We start from the raw sequence: 17,515 nt of genomic DNA on the forward strand, positions 1-17,515 counted from the left end.
GCTAAAGGTTGTCAATTTTGTTTCTCTTTTCAAAGAACCACCTCTTAATTTCATTGATCTTTTCTATTGTTTTCTTAGCCTCTTATTTCCTTGATTTGAATTCTGATCTTTATAATTTCTTCCTTCTACAAACTTCGGGTTTTGTTCATTCTTTTTTTTTCTTCATTCAGGTATAAATTAGATTGTTCATTTGAGATTTTTCTTTTTCCCCAAGGTAAGCCTGTATTGCTATAAACTTCCCTCAGAATTGCTTTTGCTGCTTTCCATGAATTTGGATCATTGTGTGTCCATTTTCAATTGTCTTCAGGTATTTTTTGATTTCCTCTTTGATTTCTTCAATGACCTATTGGTTGGTTAGTAGCATATTGCTTAGAATTCATCTGCTTATGTTTTTTATACTTTTTTCTTAAAGTTAATTTCTAGTCTTACACCCTTGTGGTTGAAAAAGAAATGTGATATGATTTAAATCTTCTTAAATCCTTCAAGAGTTGTTTCATGGCTTATACGGTCTATCCTAGAGAATTTTCCACGTGCATCAAAAAGAATGTGTATTCTGCTGTTTCTGAATGAAATGTTCTGTATATATTAAATTTATTGGTCTAATGTATCATTAAGGCCAGTGTTTCCCTGTTGATTTTCTGTGGGAATGATGTATCCATTGAAATAAGTGAATTGCTAAAGTCCCTTACTACTATTGTATTGCTGTTAATTTCTCCCTCTATATTTATTATTTGCTTTATGTATTTAGGTGTTCCTATGTTGCTTGTGTATATATTTATAATTTTTATATCTTCTAGCTGGATTGATTCTTCTATCATTATGTGATGTCCTTCTTTGTCTCTTGTTACAGTCTTCATTTTAAAATCATTTTTTTCTTATAAATATATTGCTATCCTGACTTTCTTTTTGTTTCCATTTGCATGGATTATTTTTTTTTTCCATCCCTTAACTTTCATTCTGTGTGTGCCTTTAGATCTGAAGTGAATTTCTGGTAGGCAGCATATATATGGGTATTCTTTTTGTAGCCATTCAGCTATTATGTCTTTTGATCAGAGTTTTTAGTTCATTTACATTTAAAGTAATTATTGATAGGTATGTATTTATTTCATTTAAAAATTATTTTCTAGTTGTAGTTTTTTTTTTGTCCCTTTCTACTTCTCTTGCTCTCGTCCCTTGTGATTTGATGGCCATCTTTAGTGTTATGTTTGGAATCCTTTCTCTTTAATTTTAATGTATCTATTTTAAGTTTTTGGTAGGTGGGGAGGTTCATATATAACATCATATATATATATATGTATTATAGATAGGTAACCTTTTAAGCTCAAACACATTCTAAAAACCCTGCATTTTAATCCCCAACCACATTTTAAGTTTTTTACATTATATTTTACATCTTTTTATTTTGTGCATCACTTTACTTACTGTAGTTATATATGACTTTTACTACTTTTGTCTTTTAACCTTCTTACTAACTTTATAAGTTATAGAGCAACTAACTTTGCTGTCTGTTTACCTTTACCAATGAGATTTTTCCATTCATAATTTTCTCATTCCTAGATATGACCTTTTTTTTTTTCTGCTTAGAGAAGTCCCTTTAACATCTCTCATAATTCTGGTTTAGTGGTGATAAATTCTTTTAGCTTTTGCTTGTCTCTAAAATTCCTTCTCTTCCCTTTAATTCTGAATTGTAACCTTACTAGGTACAGTATTCTTGGTTGTAGTTTTTTTTTTTTTTTCCTTTCAGTACTTTAAATATATAGTTCCACTCCCTTCTTGCTTTCAAAGTTTCTACTGACAAGTCATCTGATAGTCTTATGGGAGTTTCTTGTATGTAAATAGTTGCTTTTCTCTTATTTTTAAGATTCTCTCTTTATCTTTTATTTTTGATACTTTAATTATAATGAGTCTTGGTGTGAGTCTCCATGGTTTGATCCTGTTTGGACTCTCTGTGCTTTGTTGACCTGGATGTCTGTTTCCTTTGCCAGGTTTGGGAAATTTCAGCTACTATTTCTTCAGATAAGTTTTCTGCCCTTTTCTCTGTCTTCTCCTTCTGGGTCCCCTATAATGTGGATTTTTGTGTGCTTGATATTGCCTATAGTTTTCTTCAGCTATCCTCATTTTTGTATTTTTTTTTTCTGTTCAGCTTATGTGATTTCCAACTACCTTGTCTTCCAGATTCCTAATATGTTCTTCTGTATCATCTAATCTGCTCCTGATTCCTTCTAATGATTTTTAAATTTCAGTTACTGTATTCTTCAGCTTGGATTATTTGTTTCTTTTTTTTCCTTTCTTTTTTTTTGTTTTTTTGTTTTTTTGTTTTAGATAAGCAACAAGGATTTACTGTATAGCACATGGAATTATATTCAATATCTTGTAATAACCTATAATGGAATATAATCTGAAAAAAAATAACTGAATATTTGGCTGTACACCTGAAAGTAACACACACTGTAAATCTGCTAAATTCCAATTAAAAAAAATCAGAATACTGTTAATAATGTAAAAGAAAGCACCATGACATGTCATTAATATTTTCCTTACTGTCTTAGGGGTAAAATATATAATCTTTCCATTACTTATTCTCAATAAAATAGTGTGAATGCTAGTTTTATACTAAATAAAAGTTTTTTTGTTTTTTTTTCTTTCCTGGTTAAGAAAAAATGATTATCTGAGAAAAGATAATGCTGGTTTAATTTCAGGATTTAGTGCTCTCTCACTGGACAAAAATAACTGCTCTGCAAATACAGACTCTTCAGGGAAGTGAGCTCCCTATGTTACTGTCAGACCCTGTGACACTGCACCTCAAGATTCTTGGCTAAATAAAAAACTTCTGTTTTGAAAAGCAGTTGTAAGCCTGCAGAATTATAGTTTATACTTTGAGCAGACAAAAATGAAGTGAAAGGTTATCCCCAATGAATAAAAGAAACTTGTTTCCCACGTGCTCCTTTTTGGGTGCTAGTCCATCTTCACTCTTCTCCCTTCCTGGTCTCTCTGCTGCCTGCACAGGGCCTCCCCCACCCTGGCTCCCTTTCTTCCCTCATCTGGGATGAATGCTTTCCCCCTTTTCAGCTCTTCTTCACTTCTTCCTGAAAACTTGTCCAACTCAGCCAAGTGGTATCTTTGTGCTTCTTTTTTTTGGAATCTTCTCTCCATATCCCTTTGCTCTTTATCACTGTCAATTTGTGACTATTCCCTGAGCTCCTCCAGCAAGCTCTCCAAGAGAGTGGGCTTCATGACTACCAGCTGGTTCCCATTTCCCATCTCCAGTATCAATTTCCTCTCCTCTTTCTTTTGGTTTCTCAATGCTTGGCTCCTGTCCCTTTTCTGATTTCTTGAGAAGCTTCATCCTTACTTCTTTCTCAGCAGTTTTCTTCTGTTTTTTCGCTGCTTTCCTCTTACATTTCTCCTCTTCCCTTCTCCTTTTCTCTTCTTCCTGTGTTTCTTTTTCAATTCCCTCCTCCTGTGTTCTTGCTTTTCTTCTCAGATTCTCTGCTTTTCTAATTTTCTATTTTTAATATATTCCAAAAGTGGTGTGGTCTCCTAGCAATAAGTTGTCTTATCTTTGCCTCTATGTCTCCCAAAAGAGTTTCAGGATTGGCACTAGTTTTTCCATCCTCCGCACAGAAAGTTTCTAAAAAAAACTCATATTCTGGATCATCTTCAATTCTGGTTTTGGCATTGTTTTTCTTTAGCTTCTTTTTGGCTATCTTCTGGAAGGGAGCAAATTCTACCACTGCAGGATATTCTAGGCCTTTACTATCAATGAAGCTATATCTATCCAAACAACCTCTAAAAAGAAAGATGTCATCACGATTTCTAAAATTAATGTATGCTCTTGAGTAGAGATGAGGATAAAGACTGAGATCAGCAGTAAAGAACTCGGAGTAATCATGTGTGGGCAGGGGGTGTAGCTGCTGTTCCTGCTGCTCCTCAGTGAGGCTGGAAGGAAGCTGCTGGATGACCAGCTTGCTCAGGACCATCCTCATTTCCTCTCAGGGTTTGCCTGTGCTACCCCCACAGCTGTAGGTTGAAGCCAGCAGCCTTTGGGCTCCTGCCGTGGAGACTCCCGGCAGAACTGGTTTTCTGCAGTGACTGCTTCTCCCTACCACTCAGATCCCAGGTAGCAATAGCCATCCTGGGGCCTTGGGCTCCCTCCTTCTCTGAGCACATCCCGCACCCACCATGGAGCCGCCACAGCCTCCAATCAGGGCCAAAACCTTGCAAGAACTGGAGCTTGGATTATTTCTTTACTATATTTTCTAACTATTTGTGCAAATTCTCACTGTGATCATCCATTCTTCTGAATTTAGTGGGCATTTTATAATCATAACCTTGAACTATTTATTGGGTAGATTACTTATCCCTGTTCTGTTTAATTCTTTTTCTTATGTTTTGTCTTGTTCCTTCCCTTGGAACATATCCCTTTTTATCTCATGTTGTTTAATTCTTTGTGTTTATTTGTATGTATTAAGTAGGTCCATGATGTCTTCCAGTCTTGGAGAGGTGGCCTTATATAGGATACATTTTATGGGGTCTAGCAGTACACTTCCCTCTGGTCACCAGAGCTATATGCTTCTGGGGTGTCCCCATGTGAGCTGAATGTGCCTTTCTGTTTTGGCAAGTATGACTACTGTGGGCATGCTGGTAGGTGGGGCTGGCCCCAGCCTGTTTGTCTGTGAGGTCCTGCCTTGTGCTGCTGGTGCATTGGTAGGTGGGACAGGCCCCTGCCAAGGCTGGTTGTAATGCCTAATAGCATGTGACTGCTGAAGGCCTCCTGGTGGGCAGGGCCATCTCTCCACACAGCTGATTGTATGGCTTGGGGCCATTACTTCATGTATTTTTAACTGCTATTTAGTATAATTTTCTCCTAAATGAATAGACACATCTTAATCCATTCTTTGTGTGTGCTTTGAGGAGTATAATTAATGCCAGGGGGGATGGATTGAACTGGACCTATTATATTTAGTTTGATTAACTATTATATTACTCTAGGGCTTCCATGGTGGTGCAGTGGTTAAGAATGTACCTGCCAATGAAGGGGACATGGGTTCAATCCCTGGGCCAGGAAGATCCCACATGCTGCGAAAAAAGTAAGCCCATGCACCACAACTACTGAGCCCGTGCACCACAACTACTGAAGCCTGAGCACCTAGAGCTTATGTTCTGCAACAAGAGAAGCCACCACAATGAAACCCGTACACCACAAAAAAGAGTAGCCCCTGTTCGCTACAACTAGAGAAAGCCCGTGCACAGCAATGAAGACCCAACTCAGTCAAAAATAAAATAAATCTTTAAAAGAAAAACATTAAATTGCTCTAAAGATTGTCTGAAGACCTTTTTTTTCTTTCATTTCTTTTAGTTTTTATGAGGATCATAAGATTCTACTTTTCAATTCTTATGTTTGAAGTTTACACCTATGATATTTTAGGTTATGGTTTCTCATGGTCTAGTCAACATTGTCAAATCTGTATTTTAGCTAAGAAACTCCCATTATTACTTATCACTGATGATATACTCTTCAGTTTTGCAGTTCTGGTATCAATTTACACTGTTAAAAAATATTTTTCAGTGATTTTTTTTCATGGATATAGATAACAAAGTCAAGGTGAACTGTTTACTTAGTCCTATATTTAGTCTTTTGCCCCATTTGTAATCTGAGAGATGCATTCAAATATAAAGAAAATTCTTTCAGAACGACATTTGCATTTTTAGTGAACACCTCACCTACTATCTGGCATCTTTGGCAATTAAATAATGTTTTATATAAGCATATGACTACAAATCTTAGCAATAAATAAGATTCAGATTTTGAGATAACTCTTAATCATATCATCCTGCACCATCTCTTTAATAACAATTTTTTTTCTGATAATGTAATGCATTAACCAATTTTTCTTCTTGCCAAGTGAAAACTCCCATCACTACTTTCATTTATTCATTTTTTTAGTTAAAATGTAATACAAAACACTTAAATCTTTTTGCATCAAGTGAAATCCTTTATGTGTGAACTGTGGATGTTTAAGAGCATCACAAAGGATTCACATGTATTCATAAGTAGAACTCAGCTACTTTTAAAAACTTATTCTAATGCTAAAGTGAAGAAATAAAAAGCACTTTTTTTAAGCTCTTTATTGGAATATAATTGCTTTACATTCTTGTACCAGCTTTTGAGGTACACCAAAGTGAATCAGCTATATTTATACATATATCCCCATATCCCCTCCCTCCCGCTCTCCCTGTCCTGGCCCTCTAAGGCATCACCCAGAGTTCAATCTTATTTTTCAAATTTCCATATTTATTAATGAATTATAGACATGCAGATTTAGGCTTCACTTTGGATGCAGAAAGCCAAACACACACAAAAAATATTAGAACACACAACAATAAGAGCAAGACCAATAATCTAGAAGATTACAACTTTTGTTGAGTCTAAATAAAATCTGAGATCCCAAAGAAACACAATAAAATTCAGAGTGACAGGCTCCTTCTAGTAAAAACGACACATGAATTGCTGTACCTTTGCTAGAGGATAGGAGGAAGAGGCAAATGCCATAAATGTAGTCTTTTAAAAAAGGTAAATGGTAAATAGTTTTTAAGACCAAGTGTGAATTAATGTGAGAGTTTAGAATTCTTGGAAACCCTGACATAAAGGATTTCATTCACTGAGTTTACAAGAGAAATACTGAAGGCATAGCAAGAGAACTGAGAGAAAGCCTTGTGTGCCTCACAGACATAAAACCCAAACTATTCCCTAGACTTTTCTCTCATACAAAGGAAATCCCTCAAACCACTGGGGGAGGGGGAGGGGAAGGAGACCTTCCTACTCCCAGAAGCAAGACAAAGGTCCACTGCCTGTGAGGGAAGTATAGAAATAAAATTCATCTGCCACTAGAAAAAGGGCAGGAGATCCTCCCTTCCCCAAAGATAAGGTGAGCTGCAGAGATAAGTTGCCACTGAGGGAGGGGTAGGAGCCAAAGCCATGTGACTCTGAGAGAGGGGTAAGAAACACCCCTGGTCCCACCACAAGTCTGCTACTTACAACAAGCAACACTAGTCTAATGCCTGGAGAAGGGTAAAAAACTACTGCCAATGGTCCAAAACAAAGGTACACTGGCACTGTGGGAAGAGTACAAGCAGAGTTGTTTGTTCCTAGATGGGGTACAATAAAGATGCTTGGGCTAGAATTCTCGATTGATACAAACAATGACAACAACAACAACAACAACAAAAACAACAACAGATATTTGCTCCCCTGGGGCATGGAGCAAAAGATTATCTCCTGTGCTAGACCTCCTACACATACCTGGCAGATACTGGCTGACAAGGGAGGAGATGCATGGAAAGACCCATCTCTGAAGCCCAGAACCACAGAATCTAAATAAGACCAAAGATAGAACAAGAGAATGGGGAACCCCTCGTCTACCCACTACAAGCCTCCCACTTCTTAACAGATCATAATAGCCTACCATTAAGGAAAGGACAAGAGTGTGGAGAGAGACCCTTCAGTGAGGCAGCCATGCAGGGATTATTGAAAGCTGAAGAATGAGCCCGCATACTCCAGGATGCACACTAAGCACAAGGTAGTATCAGCCCATCACTGGAAGGATCCGAAAGGTTTGGTTTACCAAAGGAAACTACAATAAGAACAAATACAAACCCAGCCCAACTACGGAATAGATTGATCAAACTCTTCACACTAACACACTGACAGAAGAAAAGTACTTATGCTCCTGGCATACATTTTACTTATGTAAGTCTCTAAGGTTTTCCTACATATACTACTTGAAATTCAGTACATAATTATGAGACATATGGAAAGTAAGAAAAGACTAACAACTCATTGACATAAACTGATCAACCAAAGAGGTAAAGCTGTAAATAGAATCAGACCATAAGATGACCTTGATATGGAGTCCCTCAAATTTAAGTGAGTTATGAACATACACCTATCAGAATGGCTCAAATTAAAAAAGACCAATGATACTATGTGCTGGAGAGAAGGCAAAGCAACTGGAACTCTCATCCCTTGATGTTGGGAAAGCAAAACAAACTAGTCACTTTGAAAAACATTTTGAATGGACTGAAGAGTTTGATAGTTTCTTATAAAGTCATGCATACATTTCCTGTATTAACAGGCAGTCCACCTTCAGAAATAAAAACACATGTCCATATAATGTACTATATATAAATGTTTATAACAGCTTTCTTCAAAACTGAACAAACTGAAAACAATCCAATTGAATGTCAATTGGTAAAAGAAAAAAAATTTTGTGGTACATCCATAATGCGTAACACGACCCGATATGAAGAAACAAATGAATGTCTGATATACTCAACAAGGTGGAAAGATCTCAAAAACCTCTAAGTAAAGCGAACAAACTCAAAGGCTATATGTTTTATGATTAAATTTTTCTGACATTTCAGAAAAAGTAAAACTGCAGAAAAATAGACCAGAATAGAAATTAGATCAGTGGTTGTTAGAAACCAAGGGAACTTTCTGGGATGACAGAGATACTCCAGCTTACTCAACTGGTTACATTGAATTGTTCACTTAAAAAAGCTGAATTCTGCCATGTGTAAATTATGCTGTAATAAACCTTATATTTTTAAAAATACAATTATGAAAGCAGCTAGAGTTTAATCAGAAGAAAAATACAAGTGTTTAGAGTAAAATTTGCAGCCACTTTTGTACCTAACCAAAAAACAAAATACCAGTTAATTCAATCATTTAGTTAGAAAAAAAAGAAATAAAAAGTTTACTTACTTAAAGATTTTTATCAACATGATACCAAATAACAAATATGACTGACATTTAATCTAAGATTTTTGCATTCAAATGTATCTGGCAAAGGTTGTCATAAAATCCATCTGTGATGGAGCTGGTATGGGTGCTATGAACCAGGCCAGGTTCTGCAGGTTCCCTTAGCTACAGAACACTTATTCATTATATCCAACTTATTCAATATAACCCAACTTATTCAATATACAAATCATGACTGATATCCAAAAGTAACATAATTTTCTTTGGGGCATGAGATAAAATAGCATAAGCAATGGGAACTGATTAATGGGAACAGATTTAGGACTTGTGATGCACAGAGAATAAGTAGTCTTTTCATCCAACTTGAGAGCTAGTGCCAGTCTGGGACTGGGAATAATTTTAATTTTTATGCACAACCTATATTTTGTCATTCTAAAGAATCTGTACAGAAAATTAAGTCAGATGATACTGTTCACTGAAATACAAAATTTTAGAAAATATGTCACATCTGGTTTTCCTTACAATTACAAAGGTAGGCAAAGCTGACATCTGAGTTGTTAAAATTGGAGGAAAGGATAAGAGGGTGAGAAGTGCTCTTTTACCTCATGTTCACCATCATGAACCTCTTAAAAGCTTTTTGTGTGTGATTTTATGTTGTTTACACTTCTTAATTTGTAAAGACTCAATTCTAAGCCTTGTAAATCACTATTTTAAAGTTTAAAAGAAAAACTAAGAATCTAGGTGATATTCAAATCAGATAGTTAAAAAAAACTAAGAATATAAAGATGATAAAAAATACTATTTGTTGCCATCTATAAGTGAATTTTCAAAATAATCTTACTGTTGTTTTTCTTACATCTCCCTTCCAGGTGTCATCTGGACCACTGCCTAATCACTATCAGAATATCCTGCAATTTGGTTGATCACTCTTGCAGAATCTGGGGCAATAGTAACTCACTGTGACATTTCTAACAGGATGTTAAAATTAAAGCTTTGATTAGAAGACAAATGATAAAGAAAATCAAATGAGTGTGAGGGAAAAAAAAATCCTTATATTTTACAATCAACTAGATCACAATTGTTCCCATAACTCTTAGACACCTCAACCAGATCTATGGTGTAAAGGGAACATAATGTGAAGAGAGGAGGGTTTTAGGAGATTTCTTTGCAGAGTGAGGCTGCTGTTGTGTTAGTCTCTATCTCTGTCCTTCAATCTCCCAAAGGGGTAGAAAAGAAAGAAGGGAAGGGTACTTTTTACCTCAGCTCTAGTGATGGAGCTTTCCATGGGGCCTCTAAGAGATCTTAGAATTGTTGGTTTTTCCAGTTGTGCAAAACTCAACACCTGAAAAAGCTAAAGTGGACTCTGGTGGCAGAATAGTTAGTAGGTGTTGATTTGCTCTCTATCCGTACTTTCAGAGTTTATTGGGGCAGAAGGTTTACAAATAATTTTGTGGACCACATAGGAGAGTATGTTGGCATAGGGATGTTTGCAATCTGGCCGGTTACAGGAATTCAAACAATAAGAAGATGGACAGGAACTCATTATTCAGGGATGCAGAGTCACATGCATAGAGTTTCTTGCATCTTGACCAAGGGAAATGTAATTAGAGAGATCTAGCAGAAAACCTCCAAATAGCTCACTCGCTCTCTCGCTCTCTCTCTCTCACAAACACACACACATGCACACCCCGAGAGAGTGATTTTAAAGATATGCCAGGCTCAGAGAGAGGTCAGTTTATAATGGAACCAGTTCACATAGGACCTTTGCTCTCTCCTTATCACTCCTAACCCATCTTACCTTCTCATCTCTTCCGACCAATGCAGAGACATGAGTGGGCACTGGAAAGTAATTAGCAAGCTGGGAGGGGTGGCAAGGAAAATAAACACAGGATAGAGAAACAATGAACCAAATGTGCCCTTCTTTCCTTTTTCCAGCCAGAAGACCACACAAGTGGGGAGCAGGGAAGATTTGGTGATACACTGAATTTAGAATTGTGATGTATATGTATATCTAGTGGAGTGGGCATTCTAATTCCCAAGTTGAGACTGTGCTTCTGACTTAACATGACTGAGAGGTCTGGCTGCTGCGTCATCCTTAGCAGGAAGGATTGGGATTTGACCACATTTTATGATGGGGTAAGAATGCTCACTCTACTGAATAAATTTTAACAGTCAATGAAAGGCAAAAATAAAATTACACTTTAGATAGGTCATAGTCACATTATCTGACATGACTATTATCATTCCCTTAAAATCCTCTCAAAATGGCTAGTTTCAAGGGAAATTGCTCGGCTGGCACTGTGGATATGGACTGTCCCCACAACTTGAGCTAGCATTTCCTATTTTAGGGCCCCCAATAGTAAAGTCTGCCAAGACTGATTCATCAAACTTTTCTTTTTCATCATAAATTTGCATTAACCTAAGCAAAAGTACAGTTATGGTCAATGATTATAATATTAGTCCTAGGCTAACAGAGGATTCCCAAGTGATTTCTGAAGTAACAAAGATTACATAATGCTGAGAATAATTAAGAAACTAGGTTGAATGTATTTCTTTTATTTTAATTCATGCTAAGACTGGAAATTTATTTAAAGTGTCCAAAAATTCTACTGATCAAAATATTTATTAATGTAACAATCATATTTGTAATAATAATTCAATGGTACTTTGGAGATTACCAAATATTTCCACATTCTGTCTTTTGACCTTACCAGCAATTAAACATTGACAAGATAATAGACTTCTTTACAGAAACTTCTAGGGCTATTCTGAGTTTGTGTGTGTGTGTGTGTGTGTGTGTATGTATAGCATGCTGTGTTTGTCCCTGCTTGTCTATGTATATATACGCCTATGTTGGGTAGAAACAAATTAAGGGAAAGATATCTTTTCTTCCATATTTATCATAACCCATTAGCCAGATGGCCAATTCCATTTTTTATGACTTAATATGTTCTAGAACCCAGATTTCAATCCTTCATATCCATGTCAACTTTTCAGACAAAAATACATAATTTGCTTAAAGTTTTTTTCAAATACTTTATATACTTCACAAGAAACATCAGAAATTATGATAAATATATAAACTAAACATGAAATTGAACCAATGTTTTCAGGACTCAAATCTCCAGCAAATTCTGGGAAAAAATCTTCTTGATATGTGCAAACAGGCTATAACCTTGCTACTCAGCAGGACAATATCCATTAGATTCTCAAGAGTTGCAAATGCTTGCAAATCTCTTCTTAACAGTTTTAATTAGGAAATGTCTCATGACTGACAAATGTATTCATTATTTCCTTTAATGCTTGGTCAGAGTCTACGTCTCTCAGAGTCTTTAGAGCTTTTTTTTATGAAAAAGTCAGAGTTAAAGTCAGAAAAATGAGGTTGATAACCACCTGCAATCTAATAGCAGAGAGTAAAGGCTTGTTCTTAGTTTTAAAATGTTTTGTAAGGCATAATAACTATTTAACATTCATGGGAACTTTCTAACAATTCATATTTCGTAATTCATATGATATCTCAACATATTTGTTTCATCAACAGTAACACTCAATCTTTATGAGACACTAGAAATTCCTAAAGAATTATATAATGGCCAAGTTCATTGAAATCCTAGAACAAATGGTGACCTCTCAATACAGAAAATTATAGTCTTACTCTCAGGTAGGTGTCATCTGGGGACAGATCCCATCCTATAATCAGTTTTGAGTGGCCACCCTAGTATTGGTTAGAATAGAGGCCTGGGAATATTTCTGGAGTTCCGAGTGCATCTTAAGTTGGTGGTCATGTGTGTGTGTGTGTGTGTGTGTGTGTGTGTGTGTGTGTGTGTGTGTGTGTGTGTGGTAGTGATGGTGGTAAGTATTACAATGATGAAAAACCAATTAGTAATTCATGGCCCAGGTATAATATCATACATTTCAACACAACACTGGAGGAACTGTTGGATTCTCAAATCCTCAGGGGCAGTGTGGAGATCCTGGGGATGGCACTGAGCTGAAAAACAGGGTCTGCCCCTTCAGGTGCTGGACAAGCAGGCACATAAATATGGCACTACCGTTTGATAATTTGACAGTAGTCAATAGATTACCTTTAAACATGCCATTTGGAAGATATGTTTGTCAGAGAGACTACCTTCCACTTTCTCCTGACTATACTTCTATTCACATCAAAAAAGAGAGCCTCTCTTACACACTGCCCAAAGTTATTCCATGAGTTCTCTAACTTCATGGATCCTGTAAGTATATTCAGTTAAAGGAAGACTCGAGGTGTGGAAATGTGTACTTACTTCAGATCTTAATCACGTAGAACCCACCTTAAGAAGTATATGAGATCAGTATAGCAAAGCGGTTCAGAGCTCAGGCTTTGCACTGGTTCCTGTGGCTACTGTTACAAATTGCCACAAACTTGGTGACCTCAAGTCTGCAGTTTAATTATGAGATCTATTGAAACTACAGTTTTCCTGTTATAGCTGCAGGCATTAATAACTTTCAAACTCAGGAAAAATGCTTTGAGTGTTTTTTTTTAATACTTTGAAGATATGAAACAATGTGAAAGATTATTTTAACATGCCTTCTATTTGGATATATGGATCCCAGTAGAATTAATTTATACAACTTAAAACCAAGTACTGCACTAATAGAATACATGTAATAATAAATTGAATACCAAGTTATTTTTATATATTTTTCCTTTCTGCTGGAAATTATAATTCATTCTGCCATGAAAAATGAATCTTGGACAAGACATCCAAGAATAAACATGAATTCAATCTTATAAAGAGCATCTATTTTGTTCTCTTAGAGAGTGTAACAATTTTGTCTGCAAGAATTGTTACCAAGGCTATTGTCCCAGAATCATACCCCTGGCTCTCCCTCCAGGTAAATTTTCAGAAAACCACAACTAAGCATACCCTCTAGCTGTGTTCACAGCACAGCAACAAGAGTTTCACTATAAGAAAACTGGTGCAAGCTGGTTCAACTTCAAAAGTGGGACAAATGTCACCCTGCACCTTATTACCATCTCACTGTAATAGTAAGACCTCTGTCTGCCCATGATGGTTTGACTTGCTTGTGACCCAGATGCCAAAGGACCATAAAAGGACAGAAAAGAGGTGACACCCCAGTTCCAGGTAGAAGCCACCTATTTCCAGAAAACCAGTGCGTACACTTACCCCTGATTAGCCTTGCCCTTAAAATCTTGCCTTAATAGTCAGTCCCCTGGGCAAGAAGTTGATTTGTGATTAAGATCCCACTTCTCCGGAGATTCGCTGGCCTTTGAATAATGATTGTGCTGCTTCAGTCTCAGCTACAGTTGCATTTTTGGCTGTGCAAACCCAAATGGAAAAAGAATCTTCCCTGCTCAGGCAGGGGGCTCAGCCAGGCTAGGGTGCAAGTGGGGGATCATAAGACCTAATTCGGTAACAGAATGACTAATTTCAATTATCTGTCCACTTAGTCTATTTTTGCTTCCTGTTGATATCTTCTTTCATTTTTTTAAGAGCACTTATCATTATCTTGTTCACTTATGTTTGTTTATTATCTATTTTTCACTATTTGGATGTAAACTAAATATGAAGCTTTGTCCTATTTACGGTAGCATTCCCATCAGCTAGAGGAGAATCTGGCTCAGAGAAGGCATTCAATGACTGGACAAATTTATTGACTGGACAAATAGAAAAAAGTAATTAATTAAAAGAAATTAAGAGTATACATTTTATCAGAATTTTGGCAAAAATTCTGAAGACTAAAACAAAATAAAGACTGGTAAATGTTTTGACCTTATAGAAGTCTATTTTTATTAAATCACTAATATATCTTCATTTCATAGATATTTTCCATAATTATTGAGATATATGTAAGTACCTCAAATGGACAATTTTCTTTTCTTATTTATTTAACTATGTACTGTTTTAGCCCACAATATTACACAAAGACTATGAGATATATCACATTTAGGAAGTTTGCAATAAAATTCTAAGAAAAAAAACCCAAAATGAACGAATAGAGATGGGTCTTTTTTTAAAATTCTGTTTTTTTCTATATAGAAAGGATCTGAGCTTGTAAAGAATATGTTCAAGGTATTTATGTAAAAACAGCCAAACTGTTAAGCCTTGTACTTCAAACTATATAAATTTATCCAAGATTCAGAATTTCTACTAAGCTTACTAAACTAAACTAGGCTACTAAACTATGCAAATTTATCTAAGATTCAGAATTTCTACTAACCTTACAAAATCATTTGTCAAACCAAGCATTACCTCTCAGTCTTTAGGTTAGTCGGTTGCCTAGTTAAATGAATGAATACACACAGAACTTAATTCCTTTGATCCCAAGAATCACAAGTTGTTTTGACATGTTAATCTCAGAGCATAATGTCTTTTATTGTTCTCCTTACTGGTAAGAAGCAAGGTAAACTAATAAAAAAACATTAAATTGTCCTTTGTAGAGGATTATCAAAATGTTAAATATATTTCAGGTGTGAAAATCGACAAAATGTTTTCATAACCTTCCTACCACCAAAGCAACACTGTACAGACATGCCTGGCAGCCAAGCAGCTATTACACTTGACCTCTGTCTCTGTGGTAGAATGCAAAGAATCCCAATGTCAATGATAAGATATAGTTGTCAAAGTTAGGATTATTAGCTGGAACATTCAGTCACAGCACAGGAACTTACACTCTTTGAAAAGAAACCAAGAATCCTCTATATTACGTTTCAGTCCCTCTTGAAAATGTCTAGGTCAAAATTGGAGCGATCTAAATGCATCTACTTAGAATATGCAAGTTCATTGTCCTGCTAAAATTGTCAAGCTCCTATCATCTGTTATTGCATTACAGAGAAAAGTAGGCAGACAGCCTCTGCCTCATCCAATTTAGAGTAAAAATCTTAACTCTAATTAGACACTCCTTAGGTGGCTAAGTCATGGTGGATTTATATTGCTTAATCAGTAAGCTATTTAAAAAAAAGACAAAAACAGGGACATTTTTCATTTTAGCACTTCACTTGTCGCTTGTGGAAGGTGTATTTTTATCATTAAAGGTTCGATTTAAAGTGAACCTGATTTGAATGAATAATCTTCTTATGCTGCCCCTAATCCTTCTAAAAGACAGGAGAGACCATCATGCATTACCACTCCTGCTGTAAATAATTTCAGCCCATTTCTCTGCTTCCTCTCTTTCATTCGCTCTGTACTCCACCACCAGACTGATTCTCCTAAAATATCTTTTTATTCACATGATTCTTTGGCCCAAAAGCATTTCCTATCCCCCTTCAGGATTTTATCCAAGCCCCTTCACCTCACATTTAAGGCCTCTGATTTCACCACCTTCTGGGACTCACAGCTCCTCTGCCAAGATTACGTGTAAACTAAACCTCCAGGAGCGACCCACTTAATGTTCCTCTCATCCTCTTTCTGGAGCATGTGCTTTTTGGTGTTTTGTTTTGTTTTCTCATGGAATTCCTGGTGCTGAAGTAGTCTCCCTTTCCCTTTAATTTTCTTACTTTAAGATCTAGTCCAAATACCAACTTCTTCACAAAAAGTTCTTTGAGAATCCCAACACAAAGATATCTCTTTTCTGTGTATTCTTATTACACAGACATTCTCTATTAATCATATATTTCTTTGGGCCAGCTTTGAGCTTATTAAATTAAATGCTGCAGGGACTTCCCTGGTGGCAAAGTGGTTAAGAATCTGCCTGCCAATGCAGGGGACATGGGTTCTATCCCTGGTCTGGGAAGATCTCACATCCCTTGGAGCAACTAAGCCTGTGCGCCACAACTACCAAAGCCTGCGCACCTAGAGCCTGTGCTCCACAACAAGAGAAGCCACCACAATGAGAAGCCTGCACACTGCAACAAAGATTAGCCTCTGCTTGCCCCAACTAGAGAAAAGCCCACATGCAGCAACGAAGACCCAATGCAACCCCCCCAAAAATAAAATAAAATAATTAAATGCTGCAGAGCTTTTTTTTTTTTTATATTTTGGGGAAGTTTATATTATCTCCAAAGGTAGATTATAAACTCCTTGAAGGCAGTAGCCATTTCCTAACATTTTTTTTTATCTCCTATGATAGCTAGCATAGTATCCTTCATATAATAAGCATACAATTAATGTCCCTAAATCAAGAATTTTTTAAACATTTGAGAAGTAAGCAAACTGTATATATGAGGAAATTGAGGTCCAGAATCATTAGTAACATACCTAAAAGTGACTAGCAGCCAGTTGAAGATTCAGTTTGCTTGATTATTAAAGATGCTTTCTACTATACCAAAGTTATATTATTTCATTATTGATTGGTTATTGTAAGCCAAGTAATTTATGAAACTCAACTGATTTTAATAAAGTATATGCATTTATGTTTACATATTGTATACAATAACATGTACTTGTAAACAAAAACAGATATAAACAAAGTTTCTCTGTAGATATTGCTATTTTGAGGGTCACTCTAAAGAACTCAACTGTAATGTCTTATAAAGTAAAAAAAAAAAATATAAGAATTGTGATGACAGTGGGGACATTGATATTTTTAACGCACTTTGAGTGACATGACCAATAATCTAGTGAGAACGAAGTATTATAAAAGTCTCCAATGTCATGTTAAATCTTATGTTCTACCATACAGCACTGTAAACATATAATCGTATGTCTTCATTTTCCATGAAAGTGGATAACTCAGTTTAATTCCTGTAGTGGACAACTGAAAGTTCAATTTTATAATGAAGGTTTTAATAAGCTGGTATTTGGAATATGTAGA

At 36.0% G+C, this 17,515-nt stretch overlaps 1 protein-coding gene and 1 pseudogene across 1 annotated transcript in view; both read right to left on the reverse strand.

Moving 5' to 3' along the window:
- The window catches only part of LRP1B (LDL receptor related protein 1B), a 1,778,947-nt gene that overhangs the window by 746,781 nt on the left and 1,014,651 nt on the right, over nucleotides 1-17,515 (reverse strand). The window lies entirely within an intron of this gene.
- On the reverse strand, nucleotides 3,176-4,170 carry LOC130858353 (regulator of nonsense transcripts 3A-like; annotated as a pseudogene).

This window comes from Hippopotamus amphibius, chromosome 8, assembly GCF_030028045.1.
Source record: "Hippopotamus amphibius kiboko isolate mHipAmp2 chromosome 8, mHipAmp2.hap2, whole genome shotgun sequence".
Classification (NCBI taxonomy): domain Eukaryota; kingdom Metazoa; phylum Chordata; class Mammalia; order Artiodactyla; family Hippopotamidae; genus Hippopotamus; species Hippopotamus amphibius.